Here is a 27,654-nt window from a genome sequence, read left to right as displayed (position 1 = left end):
CTACACTGTAGTGAAACGAGACTGTGACACTGACAGTTTGGTGCACGATTGTGTTTATTAGACACCTTTCGGTGTTACTGCTTTTCCGACTTATATTTTCCTGGAATTTCCATTAAGGACTTGAGGCAGGGTTTCACAGCATCAGTCTGCCACTGCCGGCCAAAACAGGTCCACCGTCACATGATGCAATTTCAGTTGTGATTTCATTTTAGCCTTGGCAGGTCACTTCCTGCTGAGAGGTGTTTCTGTTTTATTTCCCAGACATTTAAAGACACCGTTAAAACCTGCTTGAGGCGGAAAAGACAGCTCTGTGACTAAGAGCTGTCTCTCCTTTCTCTCCTTCCACAGAGCAGAGATCTTAATGAGGCGGTCATGTGTGTTTTTGTGTGTGGGAAGAGGCAGGAGAGTCAGGTGTAGCTAGAAAAACCTGAGAAACTGACCCTCAGCCTATTGCCTGGGAACAGAAACACATTATATAGAAGCAGGTGAAATTACAGTTTAGACTCAATCAATGATTTTCAAACGCTTTGAAGTTTTATGTGAAGTTTTCCACAGCTCCAAAGCTCATGGAAGATATCTGCTTCTGACAATCTGAAAATATCAGTGATGTTGAGGTGTGGGCTCTGAGGGAGTCAGCAGATATTTATTGTTTTTTTTTTTTTTATCTATACGATTTTCACAGCGTGGGGTCCACATCCTTTCAGACTTACAGTAGAAGCATGGACAGAAACAGCTGTGGACCATGATCTCTCCTCTCTCTAGCGCTGTTTCTCAGATGAGGGCAGTTTTGTGTCACTGAAGGATGAATGTTTTGATTTGATTTCACTCCAGACTTTGGAATAAAGATAATAAGATGAAGCTACAATTCTTTGTGGAGGTGTGTCTAGTTTGCACAAGGCACTGTAATGTATGTATGGTGTGTGTGTGTGTGTGTGTGTGTGTGTGTGTGTGTGTGTGTATAGTAAACTCTTAGTTCTTTTCTAAGTTTATATAAACTTCCTCTGAGTCCTGCCCCAGGCGATGGAGCTGAAGTCACGATTAAGCAGCAGCTGCCAGAGAACCACACCACACACAGTTCAATCTTGTTTTAACCGGTAACTCACAATATAACCTCCCACGCCACATCAAACATCAGGAGTTCTGAAGTAGATCAAATAGAAAGAGGATCCTATTCCCACCCAGTGCTGTGCCAGAAAGCGTCAGTCAGTTTCACATCAGAGAAGATTAACTAGTGTTTCCCCAGAAGCCTTTTTTTTTTCATTTCAAGCAGACGATAAACTCTGTGTATGTTCAATAACCCAAAGTGAGAGGTGAAAATTTACACTATATTTCATTACAGTCCTTTCAGTCTGGACACGTTTGGTTTCTAAACTTTGCTGTTTCAGTTTTCCTCTGGAGTTACACTTGGCTTACTTGGACATTTTAAATGAATCTGCATCTCATTCACTAGATCAGCCAACGCTGCTTACCAACTGGAAGAATAGGTTACTCAGCATCGTCTATGTGACCGTGTGAGGAGCTCTTCAATCTGAGAGCAGGTTCAGATGAGGTGGCTCAGGTATCTTATAAGGACACTCCCTGGTTGCCACTTGCTGAGGTCCTGTTGCTTGTCATTCATTGTCTGTAACCCCTATCCAGTTCTGGATCGAGATGGGTCCAGAGCCTACCCAGAATCCATCCATCCATCCATTATCTGTAACCGCTTATCCAATTTAGGGTCGCGGGGGGTCCAGAGCCTACCTGGAATCATCGGGCGCAAGGCGGGAATACACCCTGGAGGGGGCGCCAGTCCTTCACAGGGCAACACACACACACACACACATTCACTCACACCTACGGACACTTTCGAGTCGCCAATCCACCTGCAACGTGTGTTTTTGGACTGTGGGAGGAAACCGGAGCACCCGGAGGAAACCCACGCGGACACGGGGAGAACACACCAACTCCTCACAGACAGTCACCCGGAGCTGGAATCGAACCCACAACCTCCAGGCCCCTGGAGCTGTGTGACTGCGACACTACCTGCTGCGCCACCGTGCCGCCCCCTACCCAGAATCATTGGGTGCAAAGCAAAGCAGGAACACACCCTGGAGGGGGCGCCAGTCCTTCACAGGGTGACACACTCACTCACACACTCACACCTATGGACACTTTTGAGTCACCAATACACCTACCAACGTGTGTTTTTGGAGTGTGGGAGGAAACCGGAACACCCGGAGGAAACCCACGCAGACACAGGGAGAACACACCACACTCCTCACAGACAGTCACCCGGAGGAAACCCACGCAGACACAGGGAGAACACACCACACTCCTCACAGACAGTCACCCGGAGGAAACCCTCGCAGACACAGAGAGAACACACCACACTCCTCACAGACAGTCACCCGGAGGAAACCCACGCAGACACAGGGAGAACACACCACACTCCTCACAGACAGTCACCTGGAGGAAACCCACGCAGACACAGGGAGAACACACCACACTCCTCACAGATCGTCACCCTGATCGGGACTCGAACCCACAACCTCCAGGTCCCTGGAGCTGTGACAGAGACACTACCTGCTGCTCCACCGTGCCGCCTGCTGTTGCATGTTACCATAACGTTATTGCCCCCAGATAATCCACAATGATACATTTATTCATCTTCCCCATTCGTTTACATTAATGCTGTGCTCTGAAACCAGACCAAACGGTCCCCAGTATGGCTTCCACACCAAGAAAGTCACATGACTGAAATCCACCAATATGTATGTTTGTTACTTTCTGTGCCCCGTGACCGTATAGGTCTATTTTCATTTAGTCTCAAATGTGAATAATGTTCCCCACCCCTGGCCTACAACTTTCAAACACATCATGGAAGGATAGATTTCAAAGAGGAACTTTTGGGCGCAGGGAAAAGCAGGGCCTTAATTTGCTGTGGCTAAAAGAACAGGAACATCCTGTAAAGTTCTGCATGTTCATCGTTACCTGCTTCAGCATTAAGCACATGTTTGTACTTTCTTGACAAACAGCGTCTGGGAGCACAGAGCAACGTGGCCATGAAATCTCTGTGTGTAATGGAGCAGAACTGCACCGAAATACGAACCTCAGCAAATAGGTGTAGTTCTTCTCACTGTGGCTCAACTTGTGATTCCATTAACCACATGTTTGTGGTCTAAACAAAGTAATGTTTACCTCAAACATGCACTATAAAATGTTACTTATTTCTTAAATAATATTGCCACTCCTTTTTGGTTAAGATGGTTCAGAAATCCTTGTTATTGCTTTTCAGTTTAACTCCCCTCACTGTCCATTTTACCAGCTCCACTCACTACACAGGTGCACTTTTTAGTTCTACAATTACAGACTGTAGTCCACCTGTTGCTCTGCATACTTTGTTAGACCCCCCTGTTCCTCAGCGCTCAGGACCCCCACAGAGCAGGTGTGATGTGGTGGTGCATCATTCTCAGCGCTGCAGTGACACTGACGTGGTGGTGGTGTGTTAGTGTGTGTTGTGCTGGTGTAGAGTGGGTCAGACACAGCAGTGACTGCTGGAGTTTTTTTTTAACCCCTCAGACCCTGTTTACACATATTTGGATATTTTAAATTTAAAAGGTTTTTGTCCGTGTTTTGACCTCCCATCACAGAAAATGGAGGTTTTTATGAGAAATATCTCCACTGTGGATTTTTAAAAAGTATGTTGTAAGTGGTTTAAGTGAGTGGCAAATCTGAGCTTTTTAAAAGCTGATGTCACACAGCATGCCTCTTTCTGGCTGTAATTCATACAGCTCCTAATTTCCTGTATATTGAATTACATAGTCATACAATTACAATATATATATAGAACTAGACTTCAGATTCCAACATATGAATCAATATAAATTAAGATAAAGATTTTTGTATTAGAAATATGTAATGTTTCAGTAATTTCATGACAGCACTACAGAAGTTTGGAGTCTTTTGGGATTAAACCCCTTTTGTTTCCCTCATGCATCGTAGTGTTTTGATGGTGTCCCTCTTTAAGAGGTAGTACGGCCCCCTACTGGACTGGCATGATAATGCAACCATTTTCGTATTTATCTGGATGTGGATATTTTCCAAATGGTGAGGGGGGGGGGGATTGTCAGGGTGTGTTTGGACGTAGCCTCAGTCTCACTGATGGTCTGAGAATACTTCTCCAACCAATAATATCCAGCTAGCAGAGTCCTGTGGGTGGTGCCCAGTTGCCATCCATGGAGGACTAGAGGGAGACTAATCTGTGCAGCAAACTGACCTTACTTCAGCAAGGTAGGTGTGTGTGACAGTGAGTGGACACAGTGTTTAAAAACTTTAGCAGCACTGCTGTGTCTGATCCACTCACATCAACACAGAATTATCCACCACCCAAATAAGCCCTGTTTGGATTTTTATACCTTCAAACCTATGCATGAACACACAGCAAAGGAAGCTTGGTGAATATTGACTATTTCTCTATTCTCACTACACTAAGACTGGCCTGTTAGAGCCCAATGGGGCAAAATGGAAAACTACTCAAGGCCTCATATTGGAAGCTCCACAATAAACAATAGAAACTGCATCAACATTAATCAGAACCCTTTCAGTGTTCATGTTTTGTAGACCACCTCTGTGATTTATCTGATTTATCTTCTGACCTCGTCTCGCCCCAAATATTTTTTGGACGCTGTGTAATAAATCAACGTTTCCCGTCTTTCCTGGTGGAGTGATGAGAGGTTGCCAGATATTTGGCAACATTCGGAAATATCAGGAACAAATTTTACATTTTGCTTTTGTCTTTTTTAAAAAAAGATTTTGTTAAATGTCAGCATCACACTTTGCAACCAAATAGAACATAAAAAAAACACACCACATATTACTTCAAACATTTCCCCTCCTAAAATCAACAAAAAACATGTCAATTCAATCCCAGTTCCTGAATAAAGACCAAAGTAAAGCGTTAACATCACTGTGTTCCAGCTTTGTTGTGGCAACCATGTCCAAGTTTGAACATTTCTCTGAAAAGTGCACTTGAAAACCTTCAGAAACACCCAAATATTTACAGCTGTGGTGTTTTAGAAACTGCTATAACTTGTAGAAAGATAAATAGGAGGTGATTTCATGTCATTTGCTGCGCGCACACTGTTTCTTTCCTGGTGCTTTCCATCGCTCCTCATCATTAAGCAGCTTATCGCTGTCATATGACCTTTACAAAACATATAGAGGGGAAGGTACACAGTGATTTTCACTCCAGACTCTAGGCGAAAAGACAAATTGTCACAGGCTTCTACTCAAGAGAAATAACGTCAGAAAAGCAGACCACTAGATCAGAGTGACTGATACTTATGATTCTATCTATAGATCTATCTATGCATCTGTCTGTCTGGCTTTTTATGTCTCTGTTTGTTCTGTGACTGTCTGTCTGTCTCCCTCTCGCTCTCTCTGTGTCACATACAGAATGACTGGCAATCCAAATCATTCCTGCTCCTCCTCTGTGGTGCTCCTGTGGGGTTCCTGGCCATTGAAGAATAGGGAGAAAGGTGGCAGACTTCGGTTTGTAATTGCAGAATAAGAAAGTGGAGAGAATGGACAGAGTGTAGAAACGAGGAGGTGGTCATTTTACAGTTGATTGGTATATTTGATTGTATTTTGATTATAATTATTATTATAGTCTGTCTCTATCTGTCAGCTTGTCTGAAACCTATCAGCCTCCGATTCATGTTTCTGTAATAAAGTCGCTCTGTTTAAAAGCTGTAAAAAGACAGAGTTCACTGAAATGGTCAGTGCTTACACTTACGGTCAGTTTCCTGAAAAAGCTGAACTTTCCCGGACACACAGTGGCCAGACAGTCGCTTTAGATTCAGTGTGTAATTAGTCTGTCCTGACCGTGTTATTTTACTGTCGCTGTAGAGTGGGCAGCCTCTGAGGAGCTGGATACGAGTGCACACTGAAGACGTTGATTGATTTAGCCGAACAACACGTCACTTTAGAGACTCATTTTAAACGGTTTTAAGGTTGATTCCGGTGCTATTTTATATATATTTTGATCCTGAATTTCAATCCAAAGTTATTTAGAGATCAGTTTTACAACCGGCTTCGTCACACATCCCAAGGGAGGAAGCCGAATCAAACAACACAACTTCCTCAGAGCACAGAGTCCATAAGGCAATGTTCTGAGTGTGTTGAGAGCTGTGTTAATGAAGTTCAGTGAACAGTGAGCTTCTTTAGTTGAAGCCAGGTCTGAGCAGTGAGCTGGTGACATGAGATCAGCCATAACATTACAACCAGCTCCATGTTCCTACACTCACTGCCCCTTTGATTAGTTCCACTCACTTTGTTGTTCTACATCCATCAGTTACTCTGCATATGATGTTAGCCCATTTCCTCCTGTTCTTCAGTGCACCCCACCCAGCCGCTGTGAGGTGACACTGACGTGGTGGTGGAGGTGTGTGTGTGTGTGTGTGTGTGTGTGTGTGTGTGGGTGTTGCTGATGATGCTGATATGGTGAGTTCAATTTATTTTCTTCAGTGTACACCTATGGACATACAAGTGCAATGAACTTTCTCTGTGGTGTGTATGTGTGTGTGTGTCCTCAGAGTGTAATCTGAGAGATCAGCTCTGAGCTGTGCACTCAGTGACACTCTGTCAGCGCTAAATAAAGCCCAGAGTCACAGCTCTGTCTTATTATAGAGACTGTACGACTTCACCTGGCATTGCAATGGAACAGCAGTCATAAGACTCACTCTCTCTCTCTCTCTCTCTCTCTATCACTCTCTATCTCTCTCTCTCTCTCTCTCTCTCTCTCTCTCTCTCTCTCTCTCTCTCTCTCTCTCTCTGACACAGACGTGGTGGTGGTGTGTTAGTGTGTGCTGTGCTATTATCAGACACCTGTTTTTTTAACACCTGAGGAAAGCCCACCAATCAAAAAATTAAACGTGTCCAGCGACCAATGACGAAGGAGCACAAACTGTGCAGCCTCTGTCTCTGACTGTACACTTACAAGACAAGTCGTCCAACGAGGGAGGAGTGTCTCACAGAGTGGACAGAGAGTGGACACAGGGTTTAAAAACTCCAGCAGCACTGCTGTGTCTGATCCACTCTACACCAGCACAACACACACTAACACACCACCACCACGTCAGTGTCACTGCAGTGCTGAGAATGATCCACCACCACATCACACCTGCTCTGTGGGGGGTTAACAAAGTATGCAGAGCAACAGAGAGACTGGAGTCTGTAATTGTGGAACTACAAAGTGTACTACAAAATTTATGTCTGGATCTGGAGATTTTCACAGGTGTGTCATTACTCTTGTATCAATGCGGGAATCTTTTGGGGTTGTGGAGGTAGAGGGCTGAACTTTTCCAATGGAAATACTGACACACCGAATCAGGTCCAGGTTATGTAATGGATCCCTCACAGCTAGAACCCGGTTAGTGCTAATGACGACAACCGCATCTCACTTATCCCTGACCCATCACACACTGCAGGGTTTAAAGGGCCAATAGCATGGGAAAAGATGTAGAAGTAAAAATTATTTAGATTGCTTTAGTTTTAACAGACCATATATGGAAACTAGGGCTGTGAGGTTATTTTATACATATTTCTAGGTGTTGTTAATAAGTTGTTTTATCCAGCCAACAGCGTCCTGTGTCACCGATGAAGGACTAGAGGACGAGCGACACACACTGTGCAGCGACAGATGAGCTACTGTCTCTGACTCTACATCTACAAGGTGGACCAACGAGGGAGGAGTGTCTCACAGAGTGGACAGAGAGTGGACACAGGGTTTAAAAACTCCAGCAGCACTGCTGTGTCTGATCCACTCTACACCAGCACAACATCCTTAAATTAAACAACAACAGTGTCTTAAAGAAGACAACACAAGTCTAGAGCCCAGAGAGAAGATAATGGTGACTTTTTTTTTAATTTATTAAATTCAACACGCACACACACAAACACATGGCACTGTTTAAGGAATATGACGTCCAAGCAGAGCAGTCTTAGCAGTTATGTCATGTGAAAAAGATGGGGTCATTAGGAAACAGCAGTGTAAACACACACCCTAAAGACACAGTGTAAACACACACCCTAAAGACACCATGTAAACACACATGTCTGTCAGCCGATCTAATGGAAAACCTAACACCTTGAAGACGTCATTCAATGTCAGTGAACAACAATTAATGAAATAAAAAAATTAACACGCTAATCATTAACTACACACACCATTAATGACCTAAATATAGAGTAATGACTTGCATTAACTTTCGCTGTTATCACTGTCTCTGCGTAACATTATTCACCTGTGATTACAGCACAGCTCCAGAAACTTGGTGTTATGAGTTCAGCACCCCCTGTCCGAGAGAGTGAGTGAGTGAGTGAGTGAGTGAGTGAGTGAGTGAGTGAGTGAGTGAGTGACTGGGTGAGTGAGTGACTGAGGGAGTAAGTGTGTGAGTGATTGACTGAGTGAGTGAGTGTGTTACTGGGTGAGTGAGTGATTGACTGGGTGAGTGTGTGAGATTGACTGGGTGCATGAGTGAGTGGATGGCTAAGTGAGAGAGTGAGTGTGTCATTGACTGTGTGAGTGAGTGAGTGTGAGAGTGACTGGGTGAGTGTGTCATTGACTGAGTGAGTGAGTGAGTGAGTGAGTGAGTGAGTGTGAGTGTCTGGGTGAGTGTGTGAGTGACTAGGTGAGTGAGTGTGTGTGTGCTTGACTGGGTGAGTGAGTGAGTGATTGACTGGGTGAGTGAGTGACTGGCTAAGTGAATGAGTGATTGTTTGAGTGACTGGGTGAGTGTGGGTGACTAGGTGAGTGAGTGAGTGACTGGCTAAGTGAGTGAGTGAGTGTGTGATTGGGTGGGTGAGTGAGTGAGTGAGTGGTGAGTGAGTGAGTGAGTGAGTGAGTGAGTGAGTGAGTGAGTGAGTGAGTGAATGGATGAGTGTGTGATTGACTGGATGCCTGAGTGAGTGACTGGCTAAGTGAGTGAGTGAGTGTGTGTGTGATTGACTGGGTGAGTGAGTGATTGACCGGGTGAGTGAGTGACTGGCTAAGTGAATGAGTGATTGTATGAGTGACTGGGTGAGTGTGTGAGTGACTAGGTGAGTGAGTGAGTGACTGGCTAAGTGAGTGAGTGAGTGTGTGATTGGGTGGGTGAGTGAGTGAGTGAGTGAGTGAGTGAGTGAGTGAGTGAGTGAATGGATGAGTGTGTGATTGACTGGGTGAGTGAGTGATTGACGGGGTGAGTGAGTGACTGGCTAAGTGAGTGTGTGACTGGCTAAGTGAATGAGTGAGTGTGTGAGTGACTGGGTGAGTGTGTGCGTGACTAGGTGAGTGAATGAGTGAGTGACTGGCTAAGTGAGTGAGTGAGTGAGTGAGTGAGTGAGTGACTGGGTGAGTGAGTGACTGAGGGAGTAAGTGTGTGAGTGATTGGGTGAATTTGTGAAACTGTCCACAGGTGTGAGTGAGTGAGTGAGTGAGTGAGTGACTGGGTGAGTGAGTGACTGGCTAAGTGAATGAGTGAGTGAGTGAGTGAATGTGTGAAACCGTCCACAGGTGTGAGTGAGTGAGTGAGTGAGTGAGTGAGTGAGTGAGTGAGTGAGTGAGTAACTGGGTGAGTGAGTGAGTGAGTGAGTGAGTGAGTGACTGGGTGAGTGAGTGAGTGAGTGAGTGAGTGAGTGAGTGAGTGAGTGGGTGCATGTTTGAAACTGTCCACAGGTGTGAGTGAGTGAGTGAGTAAGTGAGTGAGTGAGTGACTGGGTGAGTGAGTGAGTGAGTGAGTGAGTGAGTGAGAGTGTGAGTGATTGGGTGAATGTGTGAAACTGTCCACAGGTGTGAGTGAGTGAGTGAGTGAGTGTTGTAATGAACCGGTGACCTGTCCAGGGCATGTTCCTGCCTTCCGCCCAGTGATTGCTCCACCACCACCACCACCTTCATCATCATAAAATTAGTGAAGATGAATGAAGTGAAGAATATTTAACACACAGTTAGTGCTCGATCTGACGGATCTCTCCACTGCGCTAAATACTGAGAAGTCTCAGGTTAAAGCCGAACTCGGAGCTGTGTGTGGGAGCAGGCCTCAGGAGGAGACCGTGGGAGCATTTCCTCAGTGTTTTCATGGAGATGTTGACTTGTAGCTGATGAGGATTGATGAGATGGTACTCACTGTGGCAGGGTTTATGTAAAGCAGGGTTTGCGGACTGACAAAGGCAAATGAAGAAGAGGACGTCCGGTTACCATTAACACTGAGCACTTCTGATTCACACAGAAACACCACAGAGTTATACAACAGTGAGGGATGAGTGACTGGGGGAGGAGGGAGGGTGCGGTAGAGGGTAGAGAACATATGTCTAGACCAGTGCCTCTCTTGCACAAACAGCTATTATATGAGTGTGTATTGCACCCGTATGGAACATGTCCTGTATCATCCGATGTTGTATGGTCACAGTAATGACAACATAATGTGATTAATATGTTACATAGTAATAAATCTGGTGCGTTCTGGCCACTGCATCGGTGAACTTCCGGAGGCATGTATAGACAATGGGGGCAGGGTCACCTTTCAAACTACAGGACACACACACACACACACACACAGTCATCACTCACAGCAGAGCAATGTCACACATTCTCACACATCATCGGTCACTCTTACTGACCATTTAAGACCCTAAGATCCCAGGTCTAAATGTTTCCCCCTGCAGTCTTTTATTTATTTCTGTTTTCTGACCTTATGTGGCCTTCTTTAAACAATGTAAAATATATAAATAAATGTATAAAGCTCCTGTTAAAAAAAAACAACTATATTTTTGTGTAATTACAGTGTATTATAATTACATTATGACGTAATAAATATATAAAACTTATATAATACTCAAGATAAACACAGCAAAGCCATGTCACACATCGTCGCTCATTCTTACACGCCGCTTAAGACCATTTTAGTTTCACACTGCAGTATTTTTCCTATTATAAATCACACGCTTATAATTATTATGTTTTATTATGTATCATTTATAATATTGAAATAACTATTAAACATACAGCACTCCAATCGTTCTGAGGTCACACTTCATTTATTTCATTTTGCTCTTAAACGCAACATCCACAGCTGCTCGAGTTCATCCTCCCACTGTGAGAACGCCATGCTGTGGGTCTGAAAGGACGAGGGGCTTCAGAGAAGGAATCTGCGCTCAGAGACAGAAACGGACGCAAAGAAGCTGCTGCTGTTTCTCAGGCCAATGATGGTGTCACACCAGAGTCCAGACCTCGTCATCGAGTCTGGAGTCATTTGGACTGTGAAAAAACAAAGTTCAACCAACCTCTAAGACTGAACTTTGGAGGTGCATTCATAACAGTTTTCAGAGAGCGCGCTGTCAGCAGACATGAAACCCGAGCCTCTGAACACACGGACGCAGACAAAGCACATAAACACTGCTGTGGTTAGCTCTCTTTCTAACGTGTGGTCAGGTAGTCGTTAGACGAGCTAATGCTCCACAAGGGCTCCAGGCCAAACCCAAGTTGTGTATTGTAATCAGGGCGTGATTTGTGATGCTATTGTGAGTTTTGTAGCTGAGGCACGTGGCCAGACGCCATCCAGAGCGAACCTGTGCTCGGAGGAGCGTCCAAAAGAAGCTTTTCCATTTATAGCAAGTGGCTAGTGATGACATAGTAAGATACACGGAGTGAATCTAATATGGTCGTGATCTTTTTCCCTTGGCAGGAGCGCAGAGCAACATGTGGGACGTTGGGAAAGTGAGACCTGAGCCTGGGGACCCCTCTTCACTTCTTAAATGTCTCATCATTTAGCTCTTTAGCCCATTAGTATGAAGCGAGTTGTGAATGAGTTACACAAATGGTGTCAATATAATTCATTTAATTTGTCTTTAGAATGAAAGCCCTGTTTGATCCAATTTGGTGAAAAGCATAAAAAGCATTACACACTCAATGTGAAATGACTCTATGATTTCCAATAAATGTAGTTGCAAATGATACTTTTTATTTAGCACTTTATGATTGTATTATATGGTAAAATATATATTTTACCATGAGATGTACATGTAATAACATATGTATCATAATTTTATTACTGTGTATTACTCTTTAGAAGAAAATCCAAAGTATTTTGAACCGGAAAGCGTGCCCTCAATGTGTAGTGCTCTTAAAGCTTAAATGAACAAAACATCTCTATCGTGGTCGAGAGGGAATTGTTTGGCAGGGATTTGTGTCCAGTCCTGGCTGCAGCACATGGAATATCTGAGGGAGGTATGGGTCATGTGTCCCTCAGGTGTTTCTGTAGTTAGAGGCGTGGGAGGACAGCCTCGTGACTGAACGTCAAAGCAAGGCTTTTTCTCATCTCCACTCCGGTCATCCTTCACTCCATCTGACAGCAGAGGAAGTAGATACCTCATGGCCGTCGTTACTGACCACAGTCTGATCAGGGATCTACCAGTGTTTTCATATATATCTTTATTTTTCCACTGACTGGTGATTGCACTACAGCTGCTGGAGCTGCTTTTTTTTTGGCAGAGTTAATTTCCATGTCTAAAAATAAGTATTGGGGTCAGTGTTTTCTATTTACTTCCATCACGGTGTGAGCCAGAAAGTGCACCCACGCGATAATAGAGTGTTTAAAGTCCAATGAAATTCAGACTTTTAAAGTGGACATATTATTGCAAAAAATGCATTAACGCATTAGCGCATTAGCACATTAATCTGGAAATCTGGAGCCCAGACATAAGCCCACACAGTCAGTGTTCTGTGGTTCATTCTGAATTCGTGCTGCTAATAAACTTGCAGCTTGTCCCGCCCCCTCGTCTAATTCCGTCCAATCCCAGCATTTTGAGAGCGCAAAGACAATGTTTAACAGAATAAACAAACACAATGCATGTGGAGAAGTAAGAATTCTGATTAAACATGTGGAGAAAACGACAACAGAGAAGAGAACCAGGCCAAAACAGCTAAAAACCCGAGCTTCTGCTCCTCGCTCTTCACTGCTGGGCTCTCGTGCTGAACTAAACTGTGGCTCATTCTCATTTAAAGGGGCAGGCGCTGAAGAGGGGGAGACTTATTTAGAGAACTGTTAAAGGGGCATAAGACCTTTAAGTGTCAGCTGTAGTCACTCTTCCCCTTATTATTCTTAGCTTTTGAATATTAATAACATATTTATTACTATGTTTTTATGTGTATTAAAGTCTCTATATAGTAGTTTGACCAGTAGATATATCCTCACACTAAAATATTTCACAGGTCTTTATTCTTTAGGAGAGTCAAACAAGAAAAAAGAGGAGGAAGACCATCACCCAGAGCCAGAACACTGCAAGTGGGGATATTTAATCCGCTCAATAGGTCCGATCCGTACAGAATATTCCATTATTAGGTAATCCATCTGGTGCCTGTTGAGTCAAATCTGGTCTCAGGGTGAATGTCTCTGTTGAAAGAGTCCATTCGATCCAAAGAAAACACATGGAGGACCTTTATTGCTTGGACACAGGGGAGTATTACAGTAAGAGTTTGTTGTGGTTGGGGGCTGGTGCTGAGCAAAACTGGACAGTCTTCTTTTAACCTGTTGATTACAAAATCCAAAGTTATTAGCGCCCTGTTGTTAATGAGTAAATTCAGCTACTCATCGCCAGCAGGTGGTTTCAATGGTGCAAATCAGACACTGTCATTCCTAATGAGATGCTCTGGAGCAGCTGCACATGAGCCAAAGTTTGCAGAACCATAACCGAGCCAAAAATAATTTGAACACATGTATTTCTAATAGCTTGATCACCCTGTATCTGGCGTCTCAGTGTTCTGAAGCGGCATAGAAAGTGTAATGTTTTGCACAGTGCTGTTCTACACTTAATAAATGACCAAAGTTCATCACTGAGGCAGTGACTGATCCAGTTCCGTGGAACATACAGCTTCAGAAAACACAAAAAGAGGAAAAGAGGGCACTGTTGACCCATGATGATGAACGGTGTCCATTAGAGATGAGTTGTGTTTGCACTCTGCCTCTTAACGCCCCGACTCTAAACAGGACACGGTTAAGGTGGAGGTAATGGACTTTTTTTTTGTAGGTTCTTCTGTACACATTGCCATCTGCTCAGGACTGACTGCCTTATCTAAGCTCTACTAAGAGCAAAGAGCACCAAGATACACAGGTGAAATCAAATTTTATTGCTTTTTTAAAAACACTGCTAAAAAGGAAATATAGAGTCAGAAATACAGACAAAGGTAGAACTTCAAACCCAACGTCATCATGATCGTCATTACTTGTAATGTAAGTGATGACTCTGCCGTGTTTAAAGGCACTCCCTAAGCCTTATTGGGATGGGGCTGGTAGATGAGCCATGTCACTTGCCTCGTGTTATTAATCCTCATTAAACCTCACGCCTGGCTGCAGATCACATGCGTGAAAACGAAGTCATGCTAAGCATTGTGCCGTACAGGCTTTGTGCTCTATGTTCGTTTTTTGTTTCATGAGGAAAGACAAAGTAAGCAGAGATATCATGATTTAAATGTGATTAAAAAAAAAGAAGGTCCAGAATGGGATGCAACAGACACAGCATTTGTTTTACTACTTGTCATTTTTCATCTTAGAAAGAAACTGAAAAAAAAGTTTGGCATCTACTGAAAGGGCGAACTTGCTGGAACAGAGATAGAGAGCTGAAGAATAGCTGAAGATATATATGTGGCACATTAAAAGCAAAATCAGACATTTACACAAAAGGCCTCTAAAAGCTACTCTAACTGATGACAGCACAGTCTCAATATGTAAATGTCATTATAGTGTCTTTCAAGTGCACGGCCCAAACAGCTTCACGTCGTCGCATCCATGTCCTGGGCCCATAATGGAGTAGTCATACTGAGACTATGTTTGTCTGATGATTTTAGTCCCGTCTGGATACATATCTCAAAGATTTTCCAGGCAGATGTTGTCTCGCATTGGAAATGTTCCGACGATGTATTTACAGTCTTATTTAAAGACTTTTGAAGTATAACATTATTTTGTTGATTCTTCCACTGTAAACTTTGCAGAAACCCACGCAGACATAGGGAGAACACACAACACTCCTCACAGACAGTCACCCAGAGGAAACCCACGCAGACACAGGGAGAACACACAACACTCCTCACAAACAGTCACCCGGAGGAAACCCACGCAGACACAGAGAGAACACACCACACTCCTCACAGACAGTCACCCAGAGGAAACCCACGCAGACTCAGGGAGAACACACAACACTCCTCACAGACAGTCACCCAGAGGAAACCCACGCAGACACAGGGAGAACACACCACACTCCTCACAGACAGTCACCCGGAGGAAACCCACGCAGACACAGGGAGAACACACCACACTCTCACAGACAGTCACCCGGAGGAAACCCACACAGACACAGGGAGAACACACCACACTCTCACAGACAGTCACCCGGAGGAAACCCACGCAGACACAGGGAGAACACACCACACTCCTCACAGACAGTCACCCGGAGGAAACCCACACAGACACAGGGAGAACACACCACACTCCTCACAGACAGTCACCCGGAGGAAACCCACGCAGACACAGGGAGAACACACCACACTACTCACAGACAGTCACCCGGAGGAAACCCACGCAGACACAGAGAGAACACACCACACTCCTCACAGACAGTCATCCAGAGGAAACCCACACAGACACAGGGAGAACACACCACACTCCTCACAGACAGTCACCCGGAGGAAACCCACGCAGACACAGGGAGAACACACCACACTCCTCACAGACAGTCACCCGGAGGAAACCCACGCAGACACAGGGAGAACACACCACACTCCTCACAGACAGTCACCCGGAGGAAACCCACGCAGACACAGGGAGAACACACCACACTCCTCACAGACAGTCACCCGGAGGAAACCCACACAGACACAGGGAGAACACACCACACTCCTCACAGACAGTCACCCGGAGGAAACCCACGCAGACACAGGGAGAACACACCACACTCCTCACAGACAGTCACCCGGAGGAAACCCACGCAGACACAGGGAGAACACACCACACTCCTCACAGACAGTCACCCGGAGGAAACCCACGCAGACACAGGGAGAACACGTCATGTATAGCTCTTCTGACAACAGCACACTTAACACTAGAGCAACTGGTTACAGGACTTTCTGCATTTTCAGTATTTAAATAAGGACCTGTAAAAAATGCAGCAGCAAAAATATTAAAACAAGTTTATTTTTCTCCAGTTCTAGCATCACTCCCCTGGCTGCCTCTTTCCTTTATAATTAATTATAAAATAATTAAATTGTATGACACCTCCATGGATCTGAGTTCAAAATCATGTTTTCAGATCATCTACTGCACGACTTCTCTATATTCCACATACGAAACACATACGAAAAAGAGCAGAGAGGCGGCGTCCTGTTTTCTGATCCAAAGATCTGGAACACATTACCTATAAATATTCATCAGACTCCTGGCACTGAGTTTAAACAATGACTCAGTTATTTTCTTGTGTTTTAATTGCTGTATTCTTGGGGTGTGACTTAATTAGCTTTACTGATCCTATTCTTCACCATATTATTACTCATTCACTACTTTTAAGATGAATTTAATATATTTATTTATCATTATTTTTATTGGGAGTTTTTACATATTTGCACTGACTCCTTTTATGGTTCTTTTGTCTTTGCTTTGCACTTTAATGTAAGAAAAGGGCTGTACAAAGTAAATAATATTTTATTATTATTATTACAACACTGTTCATATCTGTCTTTAACAAAACAAGGGTTGAAGGGAAGGAAGCTTAAAAAAAGTTAGCAGAAGAGTTTTTAATGACCCAGATTTTATATGAGTTATGAAACATCCACAGGAATGTTAAAGACACACAGGATTTCTTGGATTTTGCTGAAATTGCTGCATGTTTTTCTTAACCAGAAAACACAACGAAACATCAGGCATCGCTGGTTGTGAAACACAGCTCGAGCTCATCATGAACCTTAGACCTGAATTAATTCTTATCATCATTTAAAAACAAATGCATTACTGAGTTATTAAGCATCATGTGATTAAAGTTGATTCAAGTGTCATGAAGCTCTGATTCTGAGATAACAATAGCACAGCCATCTCTCTTTCATCCGTATTTCATTCCTCTCTTCATCTAAAACTGGGAAAAGGTCTAGAGACCCCCCGGCTTGTTCAACACGCTTGAATGAGAACGCTAATGTCCACTGCGCCCAGTGTGGACACGATGATCCAGTTATACACACGGCTTTATATCATCTCTGTAGAAAAAGCATGAAATCCAATGGGAGGTTCTGAAGCAGCTGCACATGAGCCTAACCTCACCATGCCCAGTGACAAGGATAGAGGGGTATAGCGCCCCCTAGGCAGTGGATTCTCCATCTGAGTGGTGTGTTATTAGTGGGAGAGGCTTAGTGTTTGTCCTCAGTAATGTTTGGTGGCTGCCATCAAATTCTCACAGCAATGTCGCAACATTTAGTCATTCAGAAAACAGAGGGTTTCTATTAACTCACATCAAGAAACACTGGACAAGCAAGTGGTTGCAGATTATTGTGTGTGTGTGTGTGTGTGTGTATGTGCGTGTGTGTGTGCGTGTGTGTGTGTAACAAGGCAGTCTCCCCGTCGCTGGTTAAAAAAGGCCACTCTATTTAAGCCAGCCTGTGTTTATGGCTAAAAGTGGTGCGTGTATATTTGCGTGGGTGGATGCTTTATTGCGGAGAGAAGTGAGAGCGTGGAATGGGCAAAGTCATGCTTTTCTGGGGACGTTAATGACAGACTGTCATCCACACACACACACACACACACACACACACACACCGGTCCAGTTCTGCACATGTAAAGCTGCTGTCCAGCCTTTGACAATTACAGACAACTGCCGTGGTTCTGTCTGGACCATCGTGAGAAAATGTGGCCTGGTGTTTCATGTGGCATGTTTTTACGGTTGCTGTGCAGTAAAGACAATAGACCCAAGGGTTTTCCGTGTCCAGAATTCAGAACTTTCATGAGTGACCTCCTCTAAAACGGCTCTGAGATTAGGAACTATGCAATTACATGAAAAATGACTGCAATTATACTCCAAAAAATCATGTCTTTCACCTAAATAACCTGTACTTCTGATACTTCAACATCTTCTACGGCAAATCTAAGGTCACCACTCCCAGTGCCAAGCAGAGGCAGGAGGGCTATAAAGCCAGTAATGGGCTGTGGAGTAGTAAGAACTGTCCAGTTTGGGATGAACTGTAATTCCACGAAGAGTTCAGAGTAAGTACCTGACCTCATTCGGGTTCTGGAGGCACTGCTTCCTTCGAGGCAGGAAGAACATAATTGATGACAGCAGATTGGGATGAACGTGATTGGGTAAAAATGATCGGCAGGACATTTGAAAATCTCAGACCCATGCATTTTAAACATAAATGCCATCATGCCATTAATTCAATGAGTGCAACATTTCACCTGGGTCCCAACTGCGCACCTAATAGTAATTCTAGTGTTTGAGTATGTACTATATAGTATAGTTACAATTGTCAAAGTATACTGTACTAAAGATCTCAACTCAACAACTCAAGCTTTGTGTACGGTGATAATGGACTTTCTTGTCCCACAATCCAATAGGAAATGGGAAGGGAGGAGCTTGTTGTGCCTGGAAAACCTTGGCTCTGTCCCAAATACATCACATCACAGATTATAAAACTAATGCTACTACATTCAGACCAGGCACTAAATGTTAAAGGGAGATGAAGTTTATACTGGATATAAATGGTTCTATTATCAGAAATACAGTGCACTATTTTTGTACAGAAAACATTATTTATGACCTACACTGTGCACTACGTAGTGTGGAGGGAGAGCTTTGAGTTTCAATCTTTGAACAAAATTGGCAGAGCGCCTTGCAGTTGTAGCTTGAATGTGCATCGTCATAGCAACAGTTTATCACGTCCTGTCAGTCAGAAACAGTGAAGCATGACAATATTTTGTGCACTAGCCTTCTGAACTCACATTTTAAAGTAAGTGCTTAAAAGCATAGTGTGTAGTACACAACTGGGCTGCAGTCTTCTTATAAATAAAGGGCATTAATCAGGAGTGTGTTCCTCGTTCTTTGTGGCATGTTTCCACTAGAAAAGCTTCCACTGAACGCAGGGCCGTTTCTGTGGGGATTTGATGGCATTCAGTCACACACATTAGTCAGGTCTGGTGCTGATAGGGGATGATTACGTCTGATTCATAAGATACACTCCCTCTCTTTCCAAAAGGTACTGGAAAGTGCTGAGGGGGAAGGAAAGCCCCCCCCCCCCCCCCCCCCCCATGTTTCCAGAGCTGTAAATCTTCCAAAGCAAAACGTCATTCCAGTGTGTTACACAGGAGGTGGGGCTCTTCAAACCTTCAAACTGACCCGTCAATCAAATCACTGTAGTGTCCTCATTTAACCTCATGACCTAGACCTGGGTCCTTTGACCCATGCCACACACACACGCAGGCATACACAGACACATACACACACATATTCACACTCCGTCACAGTCAGCTGGCATAGACCTCACACGTCATTAGGGACCACACACTCACACACACTGGCAGTTGTCTACGTCTGGACACTAAGTGTCATGTGCCACACAAATCATCCAGACAATACACACTTGTGATAGTTGCTGAGATATATTTTTGACTCACTCGAATTCTTCCTCTGTGCTGACCGTCCTTTTTTAGGCTCATTTAAATGCACTAGGATCTCCAAATAAGGCAAACCAGCAAATAACGAGCCTGACGTTTCAGCGCCCTCTTGTGGCTGCTAGACTTTGAAAATTACTAATTACAAAGCAATTAAAGTCAGTTTTGTCAGTTATCAAATGTTTTCAATAAGAAGAACATAACTTGAACATAATTTAAAAAAAAAACGGTGACCAGAAAAAATATGATCAGATTATTTTTTTTTCATCATATAAAAATGAAAAGCAGGGGATGGGGAAGAAAATAATGAGCTTGTACTTTACTGTACATTCATTAGCATTCATTATACATGATATACAGAATATTAACACATAATATATACCCTAAAAATGGTGTGGCGCAGTGGAGCAGCAGGTAGTGTCTCTGTCACAGCTCCAGGGTCCTGGAGGTTACCCGCTCCGGGTGACTGTCTGTGAGGAGTGTAGTGTGTTCTCTCTGTGTCCGCATGGGTTTCCTCCAGGTGACTGTCTGTGAGGAGTGTGGTGTGTTCTCTCTGTGTCCGCATGGGTTTCCTCCAGGTGACTGTCTGTGAGGAGTGTGGTGTGTTCTCTCTGTGTCCGCGTTAGTGTCCTCCGGGTGACTGTCTGTGAGGAGTGTGGTGTGTTCTCTCTGTGTCCGCATGGGTTTCCTCCAGGTGACTGTCTGTGAGGAGTGTGGTGTGTTCTCTCTGTGTCCGCGTTAGTGTCCTCCGGGTGACTGTCTGTGAGGAGTGTGGTGTGTTCTCTCTGTGTCCGCATGGGTTTCCTCCAGGTGACTGTCTGTGAGGAGTGTGGTGTGTTCTCTCTGTGTCCGCGTTAGTGTCCTCCGGGTGACTGTCTGTGAGGAGTGTAGTGTGTTCTCTCTGTGTCCGCATGGGTTTCCTCCAGGTGACTGTCTGTGAGGAGTGTGGTGTGTTCTCTCTGTGTCCGCATGGGTTTCCTCCGGGTGACTGTCTGTGAGGAGTGTGGTGTGTTCTCTCTGTGTCCGTGTGGGTTTCCTCCGGGTGACTGTCTTTGAGGAGTGTGGTGTGTTCTCTCTGTGTCTGCATCGGTTTCCTCCGGGTGACTGTCTGTGAGGCGTGTGGTGTGTTCTCTCTGTGTCCGCGTGGGTGTCCTCCGGGTGACTGTCTGTGAGGAGTGTGGTGTGTTCTCTCTGTGTCTGCGTGAGTTTCCTCCGGGTGACTGTCTGTGAGGAGTGTGGTGTGTTCCCTCTGTGTCCGCGTGGGTGTCCTCCGGGTGACTGTCTGTGAGGAGTGTGGTGTGTTCTCTCTCTGTCCGCATGGGTTACCTCCGGGTGACTGTGAGGAGTGTGGTGTGTTCTCCCTGTGTCTGCGTGGGTTTCCTCCGGGTGACTGTCTGTGAGGAGTGTGGTGTGTTCTCTCTGTGTCCGCATGGGTTTCCTAGAGGTGACTGTCTGTGAGGAGTGTGGTGTGTTCTCTCTGTGTCTGCATGGATTTCCTCCAGGTGACTGTCTGTGAGTAGTGTGGTGTGTTCTCTCTGTGTCCGCATGGGTTTCCTCCATGTGACTGTCTGTGAGGAGTGTGGTGTGTTCTCTCTGTGTCCATTTGGGTTTCCTCCGGGTGACTGTCTGTGAGGAGTGTGGTGTGTTCTCGCTGTGTCTGCGTGGGTTTCCTCCGGGTGACTGTCTGTGAGGAGTGTGGTGTGTTCTCTCTGTGTCCGCGTGGGTGTCCTCCGGGTGACTGTCTGTCAGGAGTGTGGTGTGTTCTCTCTGTGTCTGCATGGGTTTCCTAGAGGTGACTGTCTGTGAGGAGTGTGGTGTGTTCTCTCTGTGTCCGCATGGATTTCCTCCAGGTGACTGTCTGTGAGGAGTGTGGTGTGTTCTCTCTGTGTCCATTTGGGTTTCCTCCGGGTGACTGTCTGTGAGGAGTGTGGTGTGTTCTCGCTGTGTCTGCGTGGGTTTCCTCCGGGTGACTGTCTGTGAGGAGTGTGGTGTGTTCTCTCTGTGTCCGCGTGGGTGTCCTCCGGGTGACTGTCTGTCAGGAGTGTGGTGTGTTCTCTCTGTGTCTGCGTGGGTTTCCTCCAGGTGACTGTCTGTGAGGAGTGTGGTGTGTTCTCTCTGTGTCCGCATGGGTTTCCTAGAGGTGACTGTCTGTGAGGAGTGTGGTGTGTTCTCTCTGTGTCCGCATGGATTTCCTCCAGGTGACTGTCTGTGAGGAGTGTGGTGTGTTCTCTCTGTGTCCATTTGGGTTTCCTCCGGGTGACTGTCTGTGAGGAGTGTGGTGTGTTCTCGCTGTGTCTGCGTGGGTTTCCTCCGGGTGACTGTCTGTGAGGAGTGTGGTGTGTTCTCTCTGTGTCCGCATGGGTTTCCTCCAGGTGACTGTCTGTGAGGAGTGTGGTGTGTTTTCCCTGTGTCTGCGTGGGTTTCCTCTGGGTGACTGTCTGTGAGGAGTGTGGTGTGTTCTCTCTGTGTCCGCATGGGTTTCCTCCAGGTGACTGTCTGTGAGGAGTGTGGTGTGTTCTCTCTGTGTCTGCGTGGATTTCCTCCGGGTGACTGTCTGTGAGTAGTGTGGTGTGTTCTCCCTGTGTCTGCGTGGGTTTCCTCTGGGTGACTGTCTGTGAGGAGTGTGGTGTGTTCTCTCTGTGTCCGCATGGGTTTCCTCCGGGTGACTGTCTGTGAGGGGTGTGGTGTGTTCTCTCTGTGTCTGCGTGGGTTTCCTCCGGGTGACTGTCTGTGAGGAGTGTGGTGTGTTCTCTCTGTGTCCGCATGGGTTTCCTCCAGGTGACTGTCTGTGAGGAGTGTGGTGTGTTTTCCCTGTGTCTGCGTGGGTTTCCTCTGGGTGACTGTCTGTGAGGAGTGTGGTGTGTTCTCTCTGTGTCCGCATGGGTTTCCTCCAGGTGACTGTCTGTGAGGAGTGTGGTGTGTTCTCTCTGTGTCTGCGTGGATTTCCTCCGGGTGACTGTCTGTGAGTAGTGTGGTGTGTTCTCCCTGTGTCTGCGTGGGTTTCCTCTGGGTGACTGTCTGTGAGGAGTGTGGTGTGTTCTCTCTGTGTCCGCATGGGTTTCCTCCGGGTGACTGTCTGTGAGGGGTGTGGTGTGTTCTCTCTGTGTCTGCGTGGGTTTCCTCTGGGTGACTGTCTGTGAGGAGTGTGGTGTGTTCTCTCTGTGTCCGCATGGGTTTCCTCCAGGTGACTGTCTGTGAGGAGTGTGGTGTGTTTTCCCTGTGTCTGCGTGGGTTTCCTCTGGGTGACTGTCTGTGAGGAGTGTGGTGTGTTCTCTCTGTGTCCGCATGGGTTTCCTCCGGGTGACTGTCTGTGAGGGGTGTGGTGTGTTCTCTCTGTGTCTGCGTGGGTTTCCTCTGGGTGACTGTCTGTGAGGAGTGTGGTGTGTTCTCTCTGTGTCCGCATGGGTTTCCTCCAGGTGACTGTCTGTGAGGAGTGTGGTGTGTTTTCCCTGTGTCTGCGTGGGTTTCCTCTGGGTGACTGTCTGTGAGGAGTGTGGTGTGTTCTCTCTGTGTCCGCATGGGTTTCCTCCAGGTGACTGTCTGTGAGTAGTGTGGTGTGTTCTCTCTGTGTCCGTGTGGGTTTCCTCCGGGTGACTGTCTGTCAGGAGTGTGGTGTGTTCTCTCTGTGTCCGCGTGGGTTTCCTCCGGGTGACTGTCTGTGAGGGGTGTGGTGTGTTCTCTCTGTGTCTGCGTGGGTTTCCTCCGGGTGCTCCGGTTTCCTCCCACGCTTCAAAAACACACGTTGGTAGGTGGATTGGTGACTCAAAATTGTCCATAGGTGTGACTGTGTGTCTCCTTGTGAAGGACTGAATGAGAATATCCCATGCCTTTCCTCAAACAATCTCTGCTGATATTCATGACTACAATTCCCAGAATACACCAGAGTCAACCAATCACAACAGGCTACACTAACTCATTCTTTTTTGCAGTCTTTCCAGTGGGGGTTCCAATCAATACCTTTCAGAAGAAGAACATTGGCTGAAGGGAGTCTGAAAATGTTTGGAGTTATAATCTGTAACATAAAAGAATGCAGTTTCAAGCTACAGTTTTAATTTTCCAGTGTTCCAGCGCTAAACTGGAAATTACCCCATGGAGCTCAAAAGCCTCTCCACTGGAAAATGGACAGAATAGAATGGATATTTTGGGTGCTAGTGCAATGAATTCCATACTTGAAGAACCACAAGCCAAGCTGGGACTTGTTTAGTCATCAGACGAAGAGGATATTATCACAAACCAAGGCTAATGCTGTACAACGTAGACCCTTCAGCTGTGAAACAATCCAGCAGCATAATTAGACCAACCCTAAACAGAACCATCAGAGAGGCTTTAAGAGAGGGCTCCATTTCAGGATCTGGTCTAAGATGAGGTTATCATGTAAGAGAAGAGATAATAAGGGAGTAGAGTACAGTGGAGAGGCCAGAGTGAAGTTAGCAGGATTAAGGTGGACAACACCCTTTCATCAGTGTAATCCAGAGCAGAGTTCAGTTTCACTGCAGGAAAGAGTCTGAGGTAAACAGAGAAACTGGAAGAGAACGGAGATTATGGGGGATAACAAAACCTCAGAATAAGAGCTATGTTGCATTTAAACAAATGTTAGTTTTATAACATGCCACTGCAGTTGTAGTTTTTTTCTGTTGTAGCTGAAGTACGTCACGACCCATTTTACATCGTTCAAACCAAGCAAATTTATATTTCCTGTCACCTATCAGTCAAACACTGACCTAACCGTGAAAAGGCAAGAATACTTCAACATCTTTAAATGCACATCTGTCAAAATATGGCCCCATCCTCATGGATTGGGATATTTTTTTAAAATATATATGTATTTTCACTCTCTTTTTATGAAATATCCCAGTCCAGATGATTATGAACACAGCTGCATTATCATGCCAGTCCACAAGGGGGCCATAGTTCTTAAAGAAAAACATCAAAAACACATCCAAAATCACTCCCTACTCTCTTTTTAGTGCACTAGACACATCATGAGATTATTGAATATAGATCTTAACAGTGCATTATATTTTTATAACACAATATCATTTCTATTTATTCATCTGTGGGAATCTGAGTGCTATCTGAATCATTGTAGTTTAATGACTTATGTACCTTTCACTATGGAGGGAATGAGGAGCTGTGTGAATTTCAGCAAACATACGTATACAATGGAGCTGTTAGCATGACTGCAGACATTAACAGATCATATGGAGTTCTCTCTGTGGTTTAAAACACACCAGATGCCTCTGCCATGAGCACAGAGAGAAAGCTTAGCATACTGGACTGAGAGAGTTTTTTTTTTTTTTTTATCCATTTACAGACACTGGTGCTTCATAAACACAGGTGAGATGTTTTTCTGGAAATCAGTGTCTGATGAATTTCCATCATTGTTTACAAAGCAATGATGAAATTGTTTCTGTAAAATAAGAACCGGTTTTTGCCACCAGCCTTGAGTAATCTGTCATGTACAAACATCCCTCTGGGCTCCTGCGACTGCAGAAATCCAAGGCTGAAGACACAGGCTGATCCTTGGCTGATGTAGACGATTCATTGTCAATTTTAGACATTTATTATTGAAGTTTGAACGTGTAAAATACATGGATAGCAGCAGGTGAGAAACCATGTTTACAGCCGGGGAGAAGTAAATGATGTATTTGCAGGTGATTTTTATTATTATTATTTTTTGCAGTAAAGTCAGACTTCATTTGGTCTGACAGTGGACACATTTTAATAATACGTGTAAAAAGAATCTGGTCAGAGTGAATCCAGTTACTATCCAGATATGAAACACATTAATGAATGTTGCTGGAGCCTCAAACTTATTGATACTGTGCATGTACTACCTCTAACCATTTGTTCATTCATTGTCTGTAACTTTTATCCAGTTCAGGGCAAGAACACATCCTGGAGGGGGCAGCAGTCCTTCACAGGGTGACACACACTCACATCTACGGACACTTTTCAGTCTCCAATCCACCTACCAACGTATGTTTTTGGACTGTGGGAGGAAACCGGGGCACCCGGAGGAAACCCACACAGACACAGGGAGAACACACCACTCTCCTCACAGACAGTCACCCGGAGGAAACCCACACAGACACAGGGAGAACACACCACTCTCCTCACAGACAGTCACCCGGAGGAAACCCACGCAGACACAGAGAGAACACACCACACTCCTCACAGAGAGTCACCCAGAGGAAACCCACGCAGACACAGAGAGAACACACCACTCTCCTCACAGACAGTCACCCGGAAGAAACCCACACAGACACAGAGAGAACACACCACTCTCCTCACAGACAGTCACCCAGAGGAAACCCACGCAGACATTGGGAGAACACACCACACTTCTCACAGACAGTCACCCAGAGGAAACCCACGCAGACACAGGAAGAACACACCACACTCCTCACAGACAGTCACCTGGAAGAAACCCACGCAGACACAGGGAGAACACACCACACTCCTCACAGACAGTCACCTGGAAGAAACCCACACAGACACAGGGAGAACACACCACACTACTCACAGACAGTCACCCAGAGGAAACCCACGCAGACACAGGGAGAACACACCACACTCCTCACAGACAGTCACCCAGAGGAAACCCACGCAGACACAGGGAGAACACACCACACTCCTCACAGACAGTCACCTGGAAGAAACCCACGCAGACACAGGGAGAACACACCACACTCCTCACAGACAGTCACCTGGAAGAAACCCACACAGACACAGGGAGAACACACCACACAAACAGTCACCCGGAGGAAACCCACGCGGACACAGGGAGAACACACCACACTCCTCACAGACAGTCACCCGGAGGACACCCACGCGGACACAGGGAGGAAACACCCCACTCCTCACAGACAGTCACCTGGAGGAAACCCACGCAGACACAGGGAGAACACACCACACTCCTCACAGACAGTCACCCGGAGGAAACCCATGCAGACACAGGGAGAACACACCACACTCCTCACAGACAGTCACCCGGAGGAAACCCACGCAGACACAGAGAGAACACACCACACTCCTCACAGACAGTCACCCGGAGCGGGACTCGAACCCACAACCTCCAGGACCCTGGAGCCATGTGACTGCGACGCTACCTCTGTGACCAGCTTCTCTAAAAAACATCAGCACCCTGTTGATTCCACTCCTCCACCCAGATCTGCTCTGTGGTGGTCCTCTGGGCGTCCTGACCATTGAAGAACAGGGTGAAATAGGCCAAACAATGTATACAACAAATTAACTATAGTCTGTAATCATAAACCTACAAAGTGCTCCTGTGTGGTCAGTGGAGCTGAGAGAATGGACAGTGAATGTAGAAACAAGGAGGAGGGCAAAATATTATGGCTGATCAGTGCATATTCGACTGAGCAGCTATCCCCTGGCTTCGTACAAAGTGTGGAAAAAATGATTTGTTGTTTGTGGACGTAACATGTGACTCTAACTCAGCACAAGGAATCACCCGTAACCATCAGCCTCAACCCTAACCTTACTCTCTACATGTTCACAAGCAGCAGGGACAACATTCAAGGGCATGTGGCCTTCTATTTCCATCTAATATTCCTCGACAGAACAGTGTGTGCGTGTGTGTGTGTGTGTGTGTGAGTGAGTGAGTGAGCTGGCGATGACAAAGCATACCGCGTGGTGAAACAAAATGTCCCAACGTCCCACTGCATCGTTAATGTCAACAGTGAGAAGATTATTTATAAAAGGTGTTTGTCAGAGAGGTGTATTTTTATCCTTATGCTTCTCACTCGGATCCACACACTGAAGAGTTTCTACACAAACACACACCAAAAGGGGGCAGCCAAAAGTTAGTAGTGTGTCACTATTTTACACCGTTTCTTTGGAAATATTTGATCTGAATGAACACATCTCTAAGTTAAGTTTACAGCACATTAGCCCGGCCCTAAGTGCCGACAGTGATCAATCGGACAAGACTTTTAAGAACTCTTAGTAGGCCGTTAAGGCCAGCCGTGCTGAGTGACCT

Source organism: Hoplias malabaricus, chromosome X1 (assembly GCF_029633855.1).
Source record: "Hoplias malabaricus isolate fHopMal1 chromosome X1, fHopMal1.hap1, whole genome shotgun sequence".
In the NCBI taxonomy this organism is placed as follows: Eukaryota; Metazoa; Chordata; class Actinopteri; order Characiformes; family Erythrinidae; genus Hoplias; species Hoplias malabaricus.
This window is presented reverse-complemented; position numbering follows the sequence as displayed.